Raw genomic sequence first — 18,093 nt, forward strand, 5'->3', positions numbered from 1 at the left:
ACAGAAGAGAGTGATTGGCCCCGACGCATTGGGTATGACTCCTAGGTCGGTGATGAACTCCTTCATCCATATTGCTTCATGCGCTGCCTCCGAGGCTGCCATGTACTCCGCTTCACATGTAGATCCCGCCACGACGCTCTGCTTGCAACTGCACCAGCTTACTGCTCCACGATTCAACATATACACGTATCCGGTTTGTGACTTAGAGTCATCCAGATCTGTGTCGAAGCTAGCATCAACGTAACCCTTTACGACGAGCTCTTCGTCACCTCCAAAAACGAGAAACATATCCTTAGTCCTCTTCAGGTACTTCAGGATATTCTTGACCGATGTCCAGTGTTCCTTGCCGGGATTACTTTGGTACTTTCCTACCAGACTTACGGCAAGGCTTACATCAGGTCTGGTACACAGGATGGCATACATAATAGATCCTATGGCTGAGGCATAGGGGATGACACTCATCTCTTCTTTATCTTCTGTCGTGGTCGGGCATTGAGCCGAGCTCAATCTCACACCTTGCAATACAGGCAAGAACCCTTTCTTGGACTGATCCATTTTGAACTTCTTCAATATCTTATCAAGGTATGTGCTTTGTGAAAGACCTATGAGGCGTCTCGATCTATCCCTATAGATCTTGATGCCTAATATGTAAGCAGCTTCTCCAAGGTCCTTCATTGAAAAACACTTATTCAAGTAGGCCTTAATGTTGTCCAAAAGTTCTATATCATTTCCCATCAAAAGTATGTCATCTACATATAATATGAGAAATGCTACAGAGCTCCCACTCACTTTCTTGTAAATGCAGGCTTCTCCATAAGTCTGCATAAACCCAAACGCTTTGATCATCTCATCAAAGCGAATGTTCCAACTCCGAGATGCTTGCACCAGCCCATAAATGGATCGCTGGAGCTTGCATACCTTGTTAGCATTCTTAGGATCGACAAAACCCTCCGGCTGCATCATATACAGTTCTTCCTTAAGATAGCCGTTAAGGAATGTCGTTTTGACGTCCATCTGCCATATCTCATAATCATAGTATGCGGCAATTGCTAACATGATTCGGACGGACTTCAGCTTCGCTACGGGAGAGAAAGTCTCATCGTAGTCAACCCCTTGACCTTGCCGATAACCCTTAGTGACAAGTCAAGCTTTATAGATGGTAACATTACCATCCGCGTCCGTCTTCTTCTTAAAGATCCATTTGTTTTCTATCGCTCGCCGCTCATCGGGAAAGTCTGTCAAAGTCCATACTTTGTTTTCATACATGGATTCTATCTCGGATTGCGTGGCTTCAAGCCATTTGTTGGAATCTGGGCCTGCCATCGCTTCTTCATAGTTCGAAGGTTCACCGTTGTCTAACAACATGATTTCCAGGACGGGTTGCCATACCACTCTGGTGTGGAACGTGTCCTTGTGGACCTACGAAGTTCAGTAGCAACTTGATCCGAAGTACCTTGATCATCATCATTAATTTCCTCTCTAGTTGGTGTAGGCACCACAGGAACATTTTCCTGAGCTGCACTACTTTCCGGTTCAAGAGGCAGTACTTCATCGAGTTCTACTTTCCTCCCATTTACTCCTTTCAAGAGAAACTCTTTTTCCAGAAAGGATTCGTTCTTGGAAACAAAGATCTTGCCTTCGGATCTAAGGTAGAAGGTATACCCAATGGTTTCCTTAGGGTATCCTATGAATACGCATTTTTCCAACTTGGGTTTGAGCTTTTCAGGTTGAAGTTTCTTGACATAAGCATCGCATCCCCAAACTTTTAGAAACGACAGCTTAGGTTTCTTCCCAAACCATAATTCATACGGTGTCATCTCAAAGGATTTAGACGGAGCCCTATTTAAAGTGAATGTAGCTGTCTCTAGAGCGTATCCCCAAAATGATAGCGGTAAATCGATAAGAGACATCATAGATCGCACCATATCCAATAGAGTGCGATTACGACGTTCGGACACACCATTACGCTGAGGTGTTCCAGGAGGCGTGAGTTGTGAAACGATTCCACATTTCCTTAAGTGCGTACCAAATTCGTGACTTAAATATTCTCCTCCATGATCTGATCGTAAGAACTTTATTTTTCGGTCACGTTGATTCTCTACTTCATTCTGAAATTCCTTGAACTTTTCAAAGGTCTCAGACTTGTGTTTCATCAAGTAGACATACCCATATCTACTTAAGTCATCAGTGAGAGTGAGAACATAACGATATCCTCCGCGAGCCTTAACGCTCATTGGACCACACACATCAGTATGTATGATTTCCAATAAGTTGGTTGCTCGCTCCATTGTTCCGGAGAACGGAGTCTTGGTCATTTTGCCCATGAGGCATGGTTCGCATGTGTCAAATGATTCATAATCGAGAGACTCTAAAAGTCCATCAGCATGGAGCTTCTTCATGCGCTTGACACCAATGTGACCAAGGCGGCAGTGCCACAAGTATGTGGGACTATCGTTATCAACTTTACATCTTTTGATATTCACACTATGAATATGTGTAACATTACGTTCGAGATTCATTAAGAATAAACCATTGACCATTGGGGCATGACCATAAAACATATCTCTCATATAAATAGAACAACCATTATTCTCGAATTTAAATGAGTAGCCATCTCGCATTAAACGAGATCCAGATACAATGTTCATGCTCAAATTTGGCACTAAATAACAATTATTGAGGTTTAAAACTAATGTCGTGGGTAAATGTAGAGGTAGCGTGCCGATGGCGATCACATCGACCTTGGAACCATTCCCGACGCGCATCGTCACCTCGTCCTTCGCCAGTCTCCGCTTATTCCGCAGCTCCTTTAGTGTTGCCGGCCTTCTTGTCCGCTAAGTATTTGGGGCAGTTCCGCTTCCAGTGACCCTTCCGTTTGCAATAAAAGCACTCAGTCTCAGGCTTGGGTCCATTCCTTGACTTCTTCCCTACAACTGGCTTACCAGGCGCGGCAACATCTTTGTCGTCCTTCTTGAAGTTCTTCTTACCCTTGCCCTTCTTGAACTTGGTGGTTTTATTGACCATCAACACTTGATGTTCTTTCTTGATTTCTACCTCTGCCGACTTCAGCACTGAAAATACTTCAGGAATAGTTTTCACCATCCCCTACATATTGTAGTTCATCACAAAGCTCTTGTAGCTCGGTGGGAGCGACTGAAGGATTTTGTCAATGACCGCCTCGTCCGGGAGGTTAATGTCCAACTGGGACACGCGGTTGTGCAACCCAGACATTTTGAGTATGTGCCCACTGACAGAACTATTTTCCTCCATCTTACAACTATAGAACTTGTCAGAGACTTCATATCTCTCGACCCGGGCATGAGCTTGGAAAACCATTTTCAGCTCCTCGAACATCTCATATGCTCCGTGTTGCTCAAAACGCTTTTGGAGCCCCGGTTATAAGCTGTAAAGCATGCCGCACTGAACGAGGGAGTAATCATCAGCACATGACTGCCAAGCGTTCATAACGTATTGGTTCTCTGGGATGGGTGCTTCACCTAGAGGTCCTTCTAGGACATATGCTTTCTTGGTAGCTATGAGGATGATCCTCAGGTTCCGGACCCAGTCCGTATAGTTGTTGTCATCATCTTTCAGCTTGGTTTTCTCTAGGAACGCGTTAAAGTTCATGTTGACATGAGAGTTGGCCATTTGATCTACAAGACATATTTTGCAAAGATTTTAGACTAAGTTCATGATAATTAAGTTCATCTAATCAAATTATTTAATGAACTCCCACTCAGATTTGACATCCCTCTAGTCATCTAAGTGTTACATGATCTGAGTCGACTAGGCCGTGTCCGATCATCACGTGAGACGGACTAGTCATCATCGGTGAACATCTCCATGTTGATCGTATCTTCCATACGACTCATGTTCGAACTTTCGGTCTCTGTGTTCCGAGGCCATGTCTGTACATGCTAGGCTCGTCAAGTTAACCTAAGTGTTTTGCATGTGTAAAACTGTCTTACACCCGTTGTACGTGAACGTAGGAATCTATCACACCCGATCATCACATGGTTCTTCGAAACGATGAACTTTAGCAACGGCGCACAGTTAGGGGGAACACTTTCTTGGAATTATTATAAGGGATCATCTTATTTACTACCGTCGTTCTAAGTAAACAAGATGCATAAACATAATAAACATCACATGCAATTATATAGTAGTGACATGATATGGCCAATATCATATAGCTCCTTTGATCTCCATCTTCGGGGCTCCATGATCATCTTCGTCACCGGCATGACACCATGATCTCCATCATCATGATCTCCATCATCGTGTCTCCATGAAGTTGCTCGCCAACTATTACTTCTACTACTATGGCTAACGGTTTAGCAATAAAGTAAAGTAATTACATGGTGTTAAATCATTGACACGCAGGTCATACAATAATTAAGACAACTCCTATGGCTCCTGCCGGTTGTCATACTCATCGACATGCAAGTCGTGATTCCTATTACAAGAACATGATCTCATACATCACAATATATCATTCATCATTCATCACAACTTTTGGCCATATCACATCACAAAGCAATTGCTGCAAAAACAAGTTAGACGTCCTCTAATTGTTGTTTGCATCTTTTACGTGGCTGCAATAGGGTTCTAGCAAGAACGTTTTCTTACCTACGAATAACCACAACGTGATTTGTCAACTTCTATTTACCCTTCATAAGGACCCTTTTCATCGAATCCGCTCCAACTAAAGTGGGAGAGGCAGACACCCGCTAGCCACCTTATGCAACTAGTGCATGTCAGTCGGTAGAACCTGTCTTACGTAAGCGTACGTGTAAGGTCGGTCCGGGCCGCTTCATCCCAAAATACCGCTGAAGCAAAATAAGACTAGTAATGGCAAGAAAGTTGACAACATCTACGCCCACAACAGATTTGTGTTCTACTCGTGCAATAGAGAACTATGCATAGACCTAGCTCATGATGCCACTGTTGGGGAACGTTGCATAAAATATGATTTTTCCTACGTTCACCAAGATCAATCTATGAGTTCATCTAGCAACGAGAGAGAGTAGTGCATCTACATACCCTTGTAGATCGCGAGCGGAAGCGTTCAAGAGAACGGGGTTGAGGGAGTCGTACTCGTCATGATCCAAATCACCGGAGATCCTAGCGCCGAACGGACGGCACCTCCGTGTTCAACACACGTACGGTCAGCGTGACGTCTCCTCCTTCTTGATCCAGCAAGGGGGAAGGAGAGGTTGATGAAGATCCAGTAGCACGACGGCGTGGTGGTGGATGCAGCAGGGTTCCGGTAGGGCTTCGCCAAGCAACTATGGGAGGAGGAGGTGTAGCAAGGGGGTAGGGAGGTGCCAGATGTCAGGGTGCGGCTGCCCTCCCACCCCTCCTCTTTATATAGGGACCCCGGGGGGGCGCCGGCCCTAGAGATGGGATCTCCCAAGGGGGGGGGCGGCCAGGGGGGTGGAGTGCCCCCCAAGGCAAGTGGAGGCGCCCCCTCCCCTAGGGTTCCCAACCCTAGGCCCAGAGGGGGGGCCAGGGGGGCGCACCAGCCCACTAGGGGCTGGTTCCCCACCCACTTCAGCCCATGGGGCCCTCCGGGATGGGTGGCCCCACCCGGTGGACCCCCGGGACCCTTCCGGTGGTCCCGGTATAATACCGGTGACCCCCAAAACTTTCCCGATGGCCGAAACTTGACTTCCCATATATAATTCTTTACCTCCGGACCATTCCGAAACTCCTCGTGACGTCCGGGATCTCATATGGGACTCCGAACAACTTGTGGTTTGCTTCATACTCATATTCATACAACCCTAGCGTCGCTGAACCTTAAGTGTGTAGACCCTACGGGTTCGGGAGACATGTAGACATGACCGAGACGGCTCTCCGGTCAATAACCAATAGCGGGATCTGGATACCCATGTTGGCTCCGACATGCTCCTCGATGATCTCATCGGATGAACCACGATGTCGAGGATTTAAGCAACCCCGTATACAATTCCCTTTGTCAATCGGTACGTTACTTGCCCGAGATTTGATCGTCGGTATCCCAATACCTTGTTCAATCTCGTTACCGGCAAGTCACTTTACTCGTACCATAATGCATGATCACGTGACCAGACACTTGGTCACTTTGAGCTCATTATGATGATGCATTACCGAGTGGTCCCAGAGATACCTCTCCGTCATACGGAGTGACAAATCCCAGTCTCGATCCGTGTCAACCCAACAGACACTTTCGGAGATACCTGTAGTGCACCTTTATAGCCACCCAGTTACGTTGTGACGTTTGGTACACCCAAAGCACTCCTACGGTATCCGGGAGTTACACGATCCCATGGTCTAAGGAAAAGATACTTGACATTGGAAAAGCTCTAGCAAACGAACTATACGATCTTTGTGCTATTCTTAGGATTGGGTCTTGTCCATCACATCATTCTCCTAATGATGTGATCCCATTATCAATGACATCCAATGTCCATAGTCAGGAAACCATGACTATCTGTTGATCAACGAGCTAGTTAACTAGAGGCTCACTAGGGACATATTGTGGTCTATGTATTCACACGTGTATTACGATTTCCGGATAATACAATTATAGCATGAATAAAAGACAATTATCATGAACAAGGAAATATAATAATAATCCTTTTATTATTGCCTCTAGGGCATATTTCCAATAGTCATTACTCCCCATGGGATAATCAAATGAAACATATATAATTTCAGATTTATGGCATTCAACTCATTCAACCATTTACTCATAGGATATAAGTGAAGCACACGAGTAAATGACAAACTACAACAAAATATAAGTGAAGATCAATGAGTAGTTAAATAATTATGTAGCTATATGAAGACTCTCTCTCATTATGAATTTCAGATCTTGGTATTTTATTTAAACAGCAAGAAAAACAAAACAAAATGACATTGCAAGGATAGCACAACTCATGTGAAGAAGCAAAAACTTGGGTTTAATTGATACTAACCGATAATTGTTGAAGAAGAAAGGTGGGATGCCTACCGGGGCATCCCCAAGCTTAGATGCTTGAGACTTCTTGAAATATTTTATTGGGGTGCCTTGGGAATCCCAAATCTTGAGCTTTTGTGTCTCCTTAATTCCTTTTATATCCCAGTTTCCTAAATCTCGAAAGCTTCATTCACACCAAACTCAACAAGAACTCGTGAGATAAGTTAGTATAAAACAATGCAAAAACCTTAGCTACAACAAATTACTAACATTATTATTCAACATTGCATACTAAATGTCCCTTCATATTTAATACTCCTATCCAAAAATATAATCATTAAACAAGCAAGCATATGCAAACAATGCAAACATAATAGCAATCTGCCAAAACAGTATAGTCTGTAAAGAATGCAAGATTTATCATATAGAAGATTTATCAGAATGCAAGACTTCCCTAACTCCAAAAATTATAAGAAACATATTACACTGTAGAAGATTTATCATAGCTCATTATGCAAAAAATATTCAACGTTATATCACTCTCTGACTTTTCTAGGGAATTTTGGCAACAGCAGTAAACTTTCTGTTTTGAAACAGCAACATGTATACTTGCAAAATAAGCATGGTAAAGGCTATCCTTGACATTTTTATTGAAAATATAGATGCAAAACATAATTCTAAGTAACAAAAAGCAAATAATAACAAAATAAATTGATGCTCCAAGCAAAACACATATCATGTGGTAAATAAACATATAGCTCCAATTAAAGTTACCGATGAATGAAGACGAAAGAGGGGATGCCTTTCGGGGCATCCCCAATCTTAGGTTCTTGGTTGTCCTTGGAAATTACCTTGTGGTGCCTTGGTCATCCCCAAGCTTAGGCTCTTGCCACTCCTTATTCCATAGTCCTTCGAATCTTTACCCAAAACTTGAAAACTTCACAACACGAAACTCAAAACAAAACTCGTAAGCCCCGTTAGTATAAGAAAATAAATCACCACTTACGTACTGTTGTGAACTCATTATTAATTCATATTGGTTTTAAACCTAATTACAACTTATCTATGGTTCATACCCTTCGATACTACTCATAGATTCATCAAAATAAGCAAACAACACAATGAAAACAGAATCTGTCAAAAACAGAACAGTCTATAGTAATATGTATCATTCGAATACTTCTGTAACTCCAACAATTCTTAAATAAATTTATGGACCTGAGGAATTTGTCTAATAATCATCTTAAAAAAGAATCAACTTAAAAGCACTCTTCTGTAAAAAACGGCAGCTAATCTCGTGAGCTCTAAAGTTTCTGTTTTTTACAGCAAGATCACATAGACTTCACCCAAGTCTTCCCAAAGGTTCTACTTGGCACAAACACTAATTAAAACATAAAACCACATCTAACCAGAGGCTAAATGAATTATTTATTACTAAACAGGAACTAAAAGCAAGGAACAAAAATAAATTGGGTTGCCTCCCAACAAGCGCTAACGTTTAACGCCCCTAGCTAGGCATGATGATTTCAATGATGCTCACATAAAAGATAAGAATTGAAACATAAAGAGAGCATCATGAAGAATATGACTAGAACATTTAAGTCTAACCCACTTCCTATGCATAGGGATTTTGTGAGCAAACAACTTATGGGAACAATAATCAACTAGCATAGGAAGGCAAAACAAGCATAACTTCAAGATTTTAAGCACATAGAGAGGAAACCATATATTATTGCAATTACTACAAGCATATATTCCTCCCTCATAATAATTTTCAGTAGCATCATGAATTAATTCAACAATATAACCATTACATAAAGCATTCTTTTCATGATCTACTTGCATAGAAAATTTATTACTCTCCACATAAGCAAAATTCTTCTTATTCGAAATAGTGGGAGTATCATAAGAGACTCGAATACTAAAAATTGTTTCTACATTAAAAGAGTAATGTTCAGAAAAAGGGTAATCATAATCATGACAGGTTTTATAAATATAATCATCACTACTTTTTATAGCATAAGTTTCATCACAATAATCATCATAAGTAGCAACTTTGTTCTCATCATAATCGATTGAAACCTCTTCCAAGACAGTGGAATCATCACTAAATAAAGTTGACACTCTTACAAATCCACTTTCATATTCATCACAATAATATTCAACATCTTCCAAAATAGTGGGATCATTACTTCCTAAAGTTGACACTCTTCCAAACCCACTTTCATCAATATAATCATAAGTAAGAGGCATGCTAGCATCATAACAACTTCGCATATCAAAACTTGGGAGGCTAAAAATATCATCTTAATTAAATGTAGCATCCCCAAGCTTTGGAAAAACATTAATTTCAGCAAATATATTCTCAAATATTTCATCCTCATCAAACATAGCTTCCCCAAGCTTGGGCCTTTTCATATCATAAGCATAATCACTCTCATCATTAATAGTATGGATAGCACCAATAGTATAGCAATTATCATCATCACAATGAGTAGTAGGAGGAACATCATTTGGGAGGGATACCTTTCTACCTTTGTTGCTCCATCTTTTCTTTTTATTTTTAACATTATCTGTGGGTTCAACCTTCTTCTTTGAGCTCCTTATTAATGAGACTAGTTGAATAAAAGGCTCCTCCTCGTTACCTGATTCATCATTTGCAATAATAGGAGGATATTGGGAAGTCTCTTCCCTTTCATTAGTATTCTCATCATCTTCTATTTGCTTTATTTTCTTTATGTAATTGGCAATATAAGCATTTTCAATGCAATTCACCGCACAATACATATAAATTTCCTCTAGATCAAAATCAAGAAATCTATCAAGATTAAATTTTGGAATACCCTCAGTTATAAGTTTCATTTCTTCATACCCCAAAAGAAGACTAAGCTCTTTATGATGCTCAAGGGTAATCAAGTTATCACAATTTTTGGACACGATTCGGTCATGAAACAATTTGCATTGGAGATTTAAATGATCATGTTCATTGCAAAGTTCACAAGGATGGCGAAAAATATTGATTTTTTTAGCACAAACGTCTAGCCTTTCTTGCAACAATTTAGTTTCTAAATGCTTATGCCTCTTGCAATATCTATCTTACCTATTTGGTGTGTACTTGCAAATCCAATGCACTCCACAAAAATCAACATGCTTATAGGAGACATTTTCATCATAACTAGTGCAATCATCATTAGTACTATGGATATTCAAAGAGTTCATACTAACAACATTGCAATCATGCTCATCATTTAAAGATTTAGTGCCAAACATTTTATAGATTTCTTCTTCTAGCACATGAGCACAATTTTCCTTACCATCATTCTCACGAAAGATATTAAAAGGATGAAGCGTATTAGACAAACTCAATTCCATTTTTTCTTGTAGTTTTCTTTTATAGACTAAACTAGTGATAAAACAAGAAACTAAAGGATTCAATTGCAAGATCTAAAGATATACCTTCAAGCACTCAACTCCCCGGCAACGGCGCCAGAAAAGAGCTTGATGTCTACTACACAACCTTCTTCTTATAGAGGTTGTTGGGCCTCCAAGTGCAGAGGTTTGTAGGATAGTAGCAAATTTCCCTCAAGTGGATGACCTAAGGTTTATCAATCCGTGGGAGGCATAGTATGAAGATGGTCTCTCTCAAGCAACCCTGCAATCAAATAACAAAGAATCTCTTGTGTCCCCAACACACCCAATACAATGGTAAATTGTATAGGTGCACTAGTTCGGCGAAGAGATGGTGATACAAGTGCAATATGGATGGTAGATAAAGGTATTTGTAATCTGAAATTATAAAAACAGCAAGGTACCAAGCTATAAAAGTGAGCGTAAATGGTATTGCAATGCTAGGAAACAAGGCCTAAGGTTCATACTTTCACTAGTGCAAGCTCTCACAACAATAATAACATAACTGGATCACATAACTATCCCTCAACATGCAACAAAGAGTCACTCCAAAGCCACTAATAGCGGAGAACAAACGAAGAGATCATGGTAGGGTACGAAACCACCTCAAAGTTATCCTTTTTGATCTATCTATTCAAGAGTCCGTAGTAAAATAACATGAAGCTATTCTTTCTGTTCGATCTATCATAGAGTTCATACTAGAATAACACCTTAAGACACAAATCAACCAAAACCCTAATTTCACCTAGATACTCCATTGTCACCTCAAGTATCCGTGGGCATGATTATACGATATGCATCACACAATCTCAGATTCATCTATTCAACCAACACAAAGTACTTCAAAGAGTGCCCCAAAGTTTCTACCGGAGAGTCAAGACAAAAAAGTGTGCCAACCCCTATGCATAAGTTCAGAGAACCCGCAAGTTGATCACCAAAACATACATCAAGTAGATCACGTGAATATCCCATTGTCACCACAGATAAGCACGGCAAGACATACATCAAGTGTTCTCAAATCCTTAAAGCCTCAATCTGATAAGATAACTTCAAAGGGAAAACTCAATCCATTACAAGAGAGTAGAGGGGGGAGAAACATCATAAGATCCAACTATAATAGCAAAGCTCGCGATACATCAAGATCGTATCACCTCAAGAACACGAGAGAGAGAGAGAGATCAAACACATAGCTACTGGTACATATCCTCAGCCCCGAGGGTGAACTACTCCCTCCTCGTCATGGAGAGCGCCGGGATGATGAAGATGGCCACCGGTGAGGGATCCCCCCTCCGGCAGGGTGCGGAAACAGGGTCCCGATTGGTTTTTAGTGGCTACAGAGGCTTGCGGCGGCGGAACTCCCGATCTATCTTCTGTTTCGATGTTTTCGGGGTATATGGAGATATATAGGTGAAAGAAGTCGGTCTGGGACGCTCGAGGGGCCCACGAGACAGGGGGGCGCACCCCCCACCCTCGTGGTGACCTCGAAGCTTCCCCAGCTTGTACTCCAAGTTCCCTGGATTGCTTTTGTTCCAAAAATAAGTTTCCCGAAGGTTTCATTCCGTTTGGACTCTGTTTGATATTCCTTTTCTTCTAAACACTGAAATAGGCAAGAAAACAGCAATATGGGCTGGGCCTCCGGTTAGTAGGTTAGTCCCAAAAGTAATATAAAAGTGTATAATAAAGCCCATAATCATCCAAAACAGATAATATAATAGCAGGAATGCTTCATAAATTATAGATACGTTGGAGATGTATCCGAGATTGTAGCTTGTTTGCGAGCACACCATGATATTAAATTGGATCAAAAGGAAATAGCAAAAACACCAGTGGACTATCTATCATCAAGACAGCCTGCCCAATAAGAATCAGAGAAAGCACTAAGAAGTGTAGAAGATGATTTGCTAAAATTAAGACCCATACTTAATGTGTTTTTGGCATATCTAACTATCGGTTTGGCAGCAGTTAAATGGACAGTTGTAGGTGCATGAAGGAACTGGCATACTTTGTTGACATCAAAGGAAATATCAGGCCTAGTAAGAGTGAGGTATTGAAGAGCTCCTACCAAGCTCCTATACTTTGTGTTGTCCTCTTGAGTCAAGAGAGTTCCTTGTGTGAGAGATAACTTTTCTGAGCTAGATAATGGAGTAGGTGTTGGTTTACAACCTTGCAAACCAGCTTTCCTTATCAAGTCAATTTCATACTTTTCTTGGGAGAGATGAAGTCCATCCTTGTGCCTCTTTACTTCAATCCCAAGAAAGTAATGCAAGTCCCCAAGATCCTTCAAGGCAAAATCTGCACTTAAATCTTTCAAAAGTCATGTGATGGCTTCATAAGATGAGCTTGTCACAATAATATCATCAACATATATTAAGACAAATATGCATGTATTGGACTTGTTGTAGATGAACAAAGAGGTGTCAGACTTTGAAGTAACAAAACCAAGTGTTTGCATTTTGTGATAGAGACGGGAGTACCATGCTCTTGGCGCCTATTTTCAAGCCATAGAGTGCTTTGTCCAACTTGCAGACATAAGAGGGTGCACTTTTACTTATAAACCCAGGAGGTTGTTTCATATATACCTCTCTTCCAGAACACCATGAAGAAATGTGTTCTGTACATCAAGTTGTGTGAGACTCCATCCCCTGAAAACAGCAATGGACAAAACAAGACAGATAGTTTCAGCTTTAACAATTGGACTAAATGTCTCCTCATAATCTATGCCATACCGTTGTTTAAAACCATTTGCAACGAGCCTAGCTTTATAGCGATCAATAGTTCCATCAAATTTCCTTTTGATTCTGAAAACCCACTTGGAATCGATTAAATTTTTACCTTATTGTGGGGGAACTAAATTCCAAGTTTCGTTTTTCTGAAGTGCCATGTATTCTTCGTTCATAGCATTTTTCCATTTTTCATCACCAAGTGCTTCCTCAAGTATATGTGGTTCACCAGGTTCTCCTGTAAAACAAACCATACCATATTTGGTTATGTGTTTATAATTAATAGGACGTATTACCCCATGTTTAGTCATGTACGTCACGGTGTAGCAGCAGGATCACCAGCTACAGAAAATCCCGGGCAGGAACTCCTGTAGCAGAATCTACTCCCGGTGGATCTTCTGTGATCATGTGGCCATGAGCAGCATCTCCGGTCCGGCAGAGGATTCCAGGGCCCCATCATCAGCTGATGATGGCATATCCGCCTCGAATCGGACGCCAGTCAGGCGCGTGGACACGTGCGTGGGCACACTGGAGTCTGCATCGGATCCTGCGTCAGGCCCGGGCCGCACGCCAGGTTGGCCAACCCGGTTGTGCCGCTTGTACACGGACGGTTGGTCACGGAACCACGTGCCATCCTGATGAGCCGCATGCTTTTGCGTGTCGGGCATGGATTGGCATGGAGGGGGACTCGGGCCGCTGCCATTGGAGAGACGACATGTGTCACGTGCAGGGCTAGAGCCAGCGACGCGGTCGGCGGGCGCTATCGCTGGTGCGTCTGCCGCGCCTGCCAGTGCAGATCTCGAGAGGGGTTGACTGGGCTGCTGTTGCGGGGCCAATCCCGAGGAGGATTTGCCTCCCAGAAATGGACACATGAAATATTGATCTGCCGGCGCGTTTTTTCACTGATGTCACCATCGTTCTTCCTGGTTTCTCCTATAGCATTATCAGAAAACTCATGCACACCATTAGTAGCAGAATTAGTCAACAATTGATCATCATAATTCGGATCCCCTTGATCAACACTGGTGAGATGAGTGGGTAGGAGGAGAATTTCTTCTCGAAGACGAGCGCCGGCGTTTGGATGTAGAGTTGCGAATGGAAACTTTGTTTTGTCAAAAACAACATCACGAGATATATAAATGCGACCAGTGGATACTGTCGGTGTCAAAACCGGTGGATCTCGGGTAGGGGGTCCCGAACTATGTGTCTAAGGCTAATGGTAACAGGAGGCGGGGGACACGATGTTTACCCAGGTTCGGTCCCTCTCTATGGAGGTAATACCCTACCTCCTGCTTGATTGATCTTGATGATATGAGTATTACAAGAGTTGATCTACCACGAGATCATAGAGGCTAAACCCTAGAAGCTAGCCTATGATTATGATTGTTCTCATTCCTACAGACTAAACCCTCTGGTTTATATAGACACCAGAGGGGACTAGGGTTACATAGAGTCGGTTACAGAGAAAGGAATCTTCATATCCGAATCACCAAGCTTGCCTTCCACGCAAAGGAGAGTCCCATCCGGACACAGGATGAAGTCTTCTATCTTGTATCTTCATAGCCCAACAGTCCCGCACATGTATATAGTCCGGCTATCCGAGGACCCCTTAATCCAGGACTCCCTCAGCAGCCCCTGAACCAGGCTTCAATGATGATGAGTCCGGCACGCAGATCATCTTCGGCATTGCAAGGCGGGTTCCTTCTCCAAATTCAACATAGATCTTGAACACCAGAATCATGTCCGGCTCTGCAAAACAAATTCCACATACCACTATAGAGAGTATAATATCCCACGAGTTCAATCTGCTGACAACTCACAGAATGACATCACACCACGACCCGGTCTTTATTCGAACCGTTTTTAGCCTTCCCCTCCGTATTTTGAGGTGCAGTTTCATTGGCACGTCTTGTCAAAGCAGAGATCGTGTCCCATTATCACGGGATTCTCATCAATGCAGGCATGGGTAACCCAACCGTGTCATAAGCATGATGCTTGGGGAATAAGCTAGTTTTTAGGGCGAGTGGGGAGGCGCATGATTCTTACTGCCTTTATAAAGGGACAAGGATTCCCCTCTTTTACCCACACCTTCTCTTCTGCTTCCCCATTCTCGAGCTCCAGCGCCCAAGCTCTCATCCCTCCCACCCAAAAAGCACTCCAACCATGTCTGAATCCGGAGCGCAAGGCAAGTGGATGGCCTCCTCCGTCCAGGAGAAGGATATCAAGAAACTCCGGGAGGGCGGGTACCTGGCCCAGAAGACCGTGCACCGTCTTCCGGCGGCGGGACAGATCGTCCCTACTCCAGAACCCCATGAGAGGGTTGTATTCCTCCCCTACTTCATCCGCGGGCTGGGGTTCCCCCTCCATCCATTTCTTCGTGGCCTTATGTACTACTATGGGATAGACTTCCATGATCTATCCCCCAATTCCTTCCTCAATATCTCGACGTTTATCGTCGTGTGCGAGGCCTTCCTCCGCATCCCTCCACATTTCGGACTGTGGCTAAATATCTTCAACGTGAAGCCAAAGGTGATAGGTGGCGAACATGCCGAGTGTGGAGGTGCCATGGTGAGCAAGATGCCCAACTTCAAATGGACATCAGGTACATTCAACGAGTCCATCAAAGGGTGGCAAGAATAGTGGTTCTATATCACCGAGCCACGCACACCAAATGGGTCGTAGACCCCGAATTCCGATCCGGGGCCCCATTGCGGCTCACGTCCTGACCCGAAAAGGGCTTAGACTGGTCTTCGTCAGACGAGCTGAAGGCGCTCCAGGAGCACATCAAGAGAATGGAGGACAAGACTATCAAACTTGTCGACGTGGTCTGGGTGATGCTAGTTCGCCGGATCCTTCCATGTCAACGCCGGACTTGCAATCTATGGGAATTTGATCCGGCCAAGCACCAAACCTTACTGGAGTTCTTCGGCACAATGCACGAAGACATTTGGAAGGTGCTATTTAAGCCCGACAAGTCATGGCCAGACACCGCCGAGGATCGTCGGCACAAATTGTCCCGTCCCGCAAGTTTGGTAAGTTTTTGTATGTTGGCAAGGCTTACCCTTTATTTTCACACTCTAAGGAATACGCCTAATATTTCCCTAATGATTCTCCCAGGGCTGGATGAAGAAAGCGTAACAGATCTATTGTCCGGCCCCGCTGCCCGAAGAACAAGCCGGCCCACTTCTGATGAAGATGTTGGTCCCGACGCCTTATAAGGCACCAAAGAAGAAGGCCAAGAAAGAGGCCAAGGAGACCAGGGGCGGTCTGCGTCGCAAGGGCACTTCGGACATGGCGTCCAAAGACACCGAGGCCCACTCCTCCGCCGAAGAAGACAAGGAAGAGGAGGAGGAAGAAGAGGAAAGCCAGTCCCCCTGCGAGGGGGAGAAAGAAGAGGACGGCCTCCACACGTTTGGAGGCCAACATGTCTAAGAAGGGGAAAGCTTCCCTTCCGGACAAATCCACCATAGCCACCGACAGCAGCCTGGAGTGGGTACCCAGGGTCAAGCCCCTGGCCAAATCGTGAGTACAAAGAAACCCGAACACACTCATATATCCAGTCTCACTTTTGCGTAATATTAATGTATTCAGTCACGCATTCTGCAGCCCGGCTAGGTCCAACATCAAGCGATCTTCATCAGAAGACTCACTGGATCCGAATGCAATGGATAGTGGGACTCTCCCGACGGCCTCCTCCCCCAAGGGCATGGACAACACCGAGGTGTCATCCTAAAGGGGCCCGGGCTAGGGTGGAGCTCAGGAGACCAGCAAGACGGCGCCAGAGGGTCAAACCTCAGCAGCCGAACACATGGGGGAGCAGACCCCCATGGATACAGACGATAGGGGCCGTCCTGAATTCGGCCCTCGGCCAGAAACAATTCTGGAGACCAATACGGCTCGGGGATCAGGCCAGCAACCGCCTTCAACAGAAGGTGGTGCGCCTATTCCACCGGTGACCTCTGTCCACCCAGAGGTGCCAAATACTTTATCGGCGACGCTTCAAAGCGCTTCCATCATTGAAGAGCGCACCGTACCCTTATGGGTGTGGTGATCGAGAAGATTCACTCCGCCAAAAGCGGGCTGACCGAAGCCTGCACCAGCCTTCTAACGGGCTTTGAGGTAAGCAGTGAAGTTTAAAAGCATGTCACAATATAGATAGTAGCCCCTGATACACTATTCGGTGTTCGAAAAGAAAAGCCAGATAGAGGATCAAATATATTTCGCAGGAGACTAATTTATGAGGTACCTATGTGAATAAGCAGGCGTCGTTATTGACTGCAACCTCTCATACTGCAAAGGTCTCCGGACTGAAGCAGAGTCTAGAGCGGGCCGAAAAAGAGCTCGGCCAAGTAAAAAAGCAACTGGAGGATAACCAAGGTATAGAATAACCTCGTTTGTATTCAATACAAATGAATAATTTATTTTGACTAAAAAATTTCATGATGTGTGTTAGGAGCGGTGACCGAAGTCGAGGCTCTTAAGAAGGTGGTAGCCGAGGCCGAGAAGAAGGCGGCCAAGGATTAGGCCACTCGTGAGAATCACGAGGCCAGGGTCATTGAGGTTCAAAAAGAGCTTCAAGAAGCCATAAAAAGGTGTGAGACCTTGGAGCAGAGTATGTCGGATAAAGAATCCGAACTCACCAAGGCTCGTCAATCCGCACATGATGCCCGGGCTGAAGCCCAAGGCGCCCTCCAGGAAATCCAGGAGGCCAGAAAGATCGCAGCGGGTAAGGCCTTTATTATGTAGAGCAAATATGTGAAGGAAAGATTTCTTTTACTGACCTGAATTTGGAGTTCTCCAGGGGTGTTTGCGGATCTGCCGTGCAGCGTGTCTGACGCTGCACAATTCTACGGAGCCGAAAAGGGGAGCTCTACTGTCACATCCCTAGCTTCTGGTAGTGCTCTAGGCTAGCTTCATGTGTGCATCATGTCTATATTTTCGAAACTTGAACTGAGGAATTTTGGAAGCCTCAAAAACTTAAATAAAAGAGGGGCAAAAACCCTGGAAATCTCATTCATTGCT

Source organism: Triticum dicoccoides, chromosome 7B (genome assembly GCF_002162155.2).
Source record: "Triticum dicoccoides isolate Atlit2015 ecotype Zavitan chromosome 7B, WEW_v2.0, whole genome shotgun sequence".
In the NCBI taxonomy this organism is placed as follows: domain Eukaryota; kingdom Viridiplantae; phylum Streptophyta; class Magnoliopsida; order Poales; family Poaceae; genus Triticum; species Triticum dicoccoides.